Here is a 5,000-nt window from a genome sequence, read left to right as displayed (position 1 = left end):
CATAAGAGGAAAATGCTTGAATTGACGCTTAAAATGAATTTCGGTCTAGAAAAGCCACACTGCTTCGCAGGACGGGGTAGTTTAAAAGAATAAAGCGAAAGGAACATGGCGGGTGCGATCATACCAGCACTAATGCACCGGATCCCATCAGAACTCCGAAGTTAAGCGTGCTTGGGCGAGAGTAGTACTAGGATGGGTGACCCCCTGGGAAGTCCTCGTGTTGCACCCCTCTCTTTTTTGTTTCGAAATCCAAATTTCCTATTCGTTCTTTATCCTGTAGTAATTTAGCTCCGTCGGAACGATTGCTTAATATTTTGCTTCTTGTCGAAGCGTGAAGGAGGATCTGAAGGCGCGAGACAAATCAGGAACGGTACGGCTCGATCAAAGCCCGGATCGTCGCTCAAATTTGTCGGCGCAAATGTATCACCGCAACTAGGGGTGGCAATTTTCGACACGACCTGAAAACACGACACGAACCTAACACGAAATTAATGGGTTTGGGTTGAGGTTTCGGGAATTCGGGTCAGAATCGGGTTGGACCCGATGAACCCGAAAAGAAAACCGGTCGATTTCGGGTCAACCCGTGGTGACCTGATATGACCCGTTTACGAATTAAAAATAATTTAATAAACATAAAAATAATTTTATCTAACTAAACTAAGTTATTCTTTTTTTCAAAGGCATTAATTACTTAATCCTAAACGAATTTATTTAATTTGTGTGAAGTTGAAATTATTATACTTGGACAAATAATATATTATATTATTTTTCACTTTTGTATAGTTTTAATTTATTTTATATTTTGCTTGGGATAAAACACTTTTACGGTGTTTAATTTATTTTAGATTTGATTTGGAATCATTTATTTAAATTTTTATTACTTGATTATGTAATTAGTTTTGTGAGAAATTGATTTTATCAGAAATTACAGTGATAAATTAATAAATTAAAATTAAGTTTCGGGTCATTTCGGGTCGACCCGCCGCCCCGTAAACCTGAAATTTTCGGGTTCGGGTCAGCATACCTGACCCGTCACGGGTTGGCGGGTCGGGGTTCGGGTCAACAGATTTTCTGGCGGGTCTGTTGACCCGAACCCGACCCGCCAACCTGATTTGGACCCGAATTGCCACCCCTAACTGCAAGCGTGAAGGATTGATTTCATGATAATTTAGAGTTGCGGGATGAGGGAAAAAAACAGGGTGCAAATCAATAACAAAAAAAAATATAAAGTAAATAAATAAAAGGATAAGAGGAAAATGCTTGAATTGACGCTTAAAATGAATTTCGGTCTAGAAAAGCCACACTGCTTCGCAGGACGGGGTAGTTTAAAAGAATAAAGCGAAAGGAACATGGCGGGTGCGATCATACCAGCACTAATGCACCGGATCCCATCAGAACTCCGAAGTTAAGCGTGCTTGGGCGAGAGTAGTACTAGGATGGGTGACCCCCTGGGAAGTCCTCGTGTTGCACCCCTCTCTTTTTTGTTTCGAAATCCAAATTTCCTATTCGTTCTTTATCCTGTAGTAATTTAGCTCCGTCGGAACGATTGCTTAATATTTTGCTTCTTGTCGAAGCGTGAAGGAGGATCTGAAGGCGCGAGACAAATCAGGAACGGTACGGCTCGATCAAAGCCCGGATCGTCGCTCAAATTTGTCGGCGCAAATGTATCACCGCAACTAGGGGTGGCAATTTTCGACACGACCTGAAAACACGACACGAACCTAACACGAAATTAATGGGTTTGGGTTGAGGTTTCGGGAATTCGGGTCAGAATCGGGTTGGACCCGATGAACCCGAAAAGAAAACCGGTCGATTCCGGGTCAACCAGTGGTGACCTGATATGACCCGTTTACGAATTAAAAATAATTTAATAAACATAAAAATAATTTTATCTAACTAAACTAAGTTATTCTTTTTTTCAAAGGCATTAATTACTTAATCCTAAACGAATTTATTTAATTTGTGTGAAGTTGAAATTATTATACTTGGACAAATAATATATTATATTATTTTTCACTTTTGTATTGTTTTAATTTATTTTATATTTTGCTTGGGATAAAACACTTTTACGGTGTTTAATTTATTTTAGATTTGATTTGGAATCATTTATTTAAATTTTTATTACTTGATTATGTAATTAGTTTTGTGAGAAATTGATTTTATTAGAAATTACAGTGATAAATTAATAAATTAAAATTAAGTTTCGGGTCATTTCGGGTCGACCCGCCGCCCCGTAAACCTGAAATTTTCGGTTTCGGGTCAGCATACCTGACCCGTCACGGGTTGGCGGGTCGGGGTTCGGGTCAACAGATTTTCTGGCGGGTCTGTTGACCCGAACCCGACCCGCCAACCTGATTTGGACCCGAATTGCCACCCCTAACTGCAAGCGTGAAGGATTGATTTCATGATAATTTAGAGTTGCGGGATGAGGGAAAAAAACAGGGTGCAAATCAATAACAAAAAAAAATATAAAGTAAATAAATAAAAGGATAAGAGGAAAATGCTTGAATTGACGCTTAAAATGAATTTCGGTCTAGAAAAGCCACACTGCTTCGCAGGACGGGGTAGTTTAAAAGAATAAAGCGAAAGGAACATGGCGGGTGCGATCATACCAGCACTAATGCACCGGATCCCATCAGAACTCCGAAGTTAAGCGTGCTTGGGCGAGAGTAGTACTAGGATGGGTGACCCCCTGGGAAGTCCTCGTGTTGCACCCCTCTCTTTTTTGTTTCGAAATCCAAATTTCCTATTCGTTCTTTATCCTGTAGTAATTTAGCTCCGTCGGAACGATTGCTTAATATTTTGCTTCTTGTCGAAGCGTGAAGGAGGATCTGAAGGCGCGAGACAAATCAGGAACGGTACGGCTCGATCAAAGCCCGGATCGTCGCTCAAATTTGTCGGCGCAAATGTATCACCGCAACTAGGGGTGGCAATTTTCGACACGACCTGAAAACACGACACGAACCTAACACGAAATTAATGGGTTTGGGTTGAGGTTTCGGGAATTCGGGTCAGAATCGGGTTGGACCCGATGAACCCGAAAAGAAAACCGGTCGATTTCGGGTCAACCCGTGGTGACCTGATATGACCCGTTTACGAATTAAAAATAATTTAATAAACATAAAAATAATTTTATCTAACTAAACTAAGTTATTCTTTTTTTCAAAGGCATTAATTACTTAATCCTAAACGAATTTATTTAATTTGTGTGAAGTTGAAATTATTATACTTGGACAAATAATATATTATATTATTTTTCACTTTTGTATAGTTTTAATTTATTTTATATTTTGCTTGGGATAAAACACTTTTACGGTGTTTAATTTATTTTAGATTTGATTTGGAATCATTTATTTAAATTTTTATTACTTGATTATGTAATTAGTTTTGTGAGAAATTGATTTTATCAGAAATTACAGTGATAAATTAATAAATTAAAATTAAGTTTCGGGTCATTTCGGGTCGACCCGCCGCCCCGTAAACCTGAAATTTTCGGGTTCGGGTCAGCATACCTGACCCGTCACGGGTTGGCGGGTCGGGGTTCGGGTCAACAGATTTTCTGGCGGGTCTGTTGACCCGAACCCGACCCGCCAACCTGATTTGGACCCGAATTGCCACCCCTAACTGCAAGCGTGAAGGATTGATTTCATGATAATTTAGAGTTGCGGGATGAGGGAAAAAAACAGGGTGCAAATCAATAACAAAAAAAAATATAAAGTAAATAAATAAAAGGATAAGAGGAAAATGCTTGAATTGACGCTTAAAATGAATTTCGGTCTAGAAAAGCCACACTGCTTCGCAGGACGGGGTAGTTTAAAAGAATAAAGCGAAAGGAACATGGCGGGTGCGATCATACCAGCACTAATGCACCGGATCCCATCAGAACTCCGAAGTTAAGCGTGCTTGGGCGAGAGTAGTACTAGGATGGGTGACCCCCTGGGAAGTCCTCGTGTTGCACCCCTCTCTTTTTTGTTTCGAAATCCAAATTTCCTATTCGTTCTTTATCCTGTAGTAATTTAGCTCCGTCGGAACGATTGCTTAATATTTTGCTTCTTGTCGAAGCGTGAAGGAGGATCTGAAGGCGCGAGACAAATCAGGAACGGTACGGCTCGATCAAAGCCCGGATCGTCGCTCAAATTTGTCGGCGCAAATGTATCACCGCAACTAGGGGTGGCAATTTTCGACACGACCTGAAAACACGACACGAACCTAACACGAAATTAATGGGTTTGGGTTGAGGTTTCGGGAATTCGGGTCAGAATCGGGTTGGACCCGATGAACCCGAAAAGAAAACCGGTCGATTCCGGGTCAACCAGTGGTGACCTGATATGACCCGTTTACGAATTAAAAATAATTTAATAAACATAAAAATAATTTTATCTAACTAAACTAAGTTATTCTTTTTTTCAAAGGCATTAATTACTTAATCCTAAACGAATTTATTTAATTTGTGTGAAGTTGAAATTATTATACTTGGACAAATAATATATTATATTATTTTTCACTTTTGTATAGTTTTAATTTATTTTATATTTTGCTTGGGATAAAACACTTTTACGGTGTTTAATTTATTTTAGATTTGATTTGGAATCATTTATTTAAATTTTTATTACTTGATTATGTAATTAGTTTTGTGAGAAATTGATTTTATCAGAAATTACAGTGATAAATTAATAAATTAAAATTAAGTTTCGGGTCATTTCGGGTCGACCCGCCGCCCCGTAAACCTGAAATTTTCGGGTTCGGGTCAGCATACCTGACCCGTCACGGGTTGGCGGGTCGGGGTTCGGGTCAACAGATTTTCTGGCGGGTCTGTTGACCCGAACCCGACCCGCCAACCTGATTTGGACCCGAATTGCCACCCCTAACTGCAAGCGTGAAGGATTGATTTCATGATAATTTAGAGTTGCGGGATGAGGGAAAAAAACAGGGTGCAAATCAATAACAAAAAAAAATATAAAGTAAATAAATAAAAGGATAAGAGGAAAATGCTTGAATTG

At 39.4% G+C, this 5,000-nt stretch overlaps 4 non-coding genes across 4 annotated transcripts; all 4 read left to right on the top strand.

Moving 5' to 3' along the window:
- Positions 1–110: 110 nt before the first annotated feature.
- Positions 111–229, top strand: LOC140031729 (5S ribosomal RNA). The gene has a single exon (XR_011835652.1). It is a non-coding gene; the product is annotated as a 5S ribosomal RNA (ribosomal RNA).
- Positions 230–1,354: 1,125 nt separating this feature from the next.
- LOC140031717 (5S ribosomal RNA) lies at positions 1,355–1,473 on the top strand. Its single transcript, XR_011835640.1, has one exon. It is a non-coding gene; the product is annotated as a 5S ribosomal RNA (ribosomal RNA).
- A 1,125-nt stretch (positions 1,474–2,598) lies between these two features.
- LOC140031706 (5S ribosomal RNA) lies at positions 2,599–2,717 on the top strand. The gene has a single exon (XR_011835629.1). It is a non-coding gene; the product is annotated as a 5S ribosomal RNA (ribosomal RNA).
- Positions 2,718–3,842: 1,125 nt separating this feature from the next.
- Positions 3,843–3,961, top strand: LOC140031697 (5S ribosomal RNA). Its single transcript, XR_011835620.1, has one exon. It is a non-coding gene; the product is annotated as a 5S ribosomal RNA (ribosomal RNA).
- The last annotated feature ends 1,039 nt before the right edge of the window (positions 3,962–5,000 follow it).

The sequence above is a fragment of the Coffea arabica genome, chromosome 11e (genome assembly GCF_036785885.1).
Source record: "Coffea arabica cultivar ET-39 chromosome 11e, Coffea Arabica ET-39 HiFi, whole genome shotgun sequence".
NCBI lineage: Eukaryota > Viridiplantae > Streptophyta > Magnoliopsida > Gentianales > Rubiaceae > Coffea > Coffea arabica.
The sequence above is the reverse complement of the archived record's forward strand: the minus strand, read 5'-3'. Positions and strand labels throughout refer to the sequence as shown.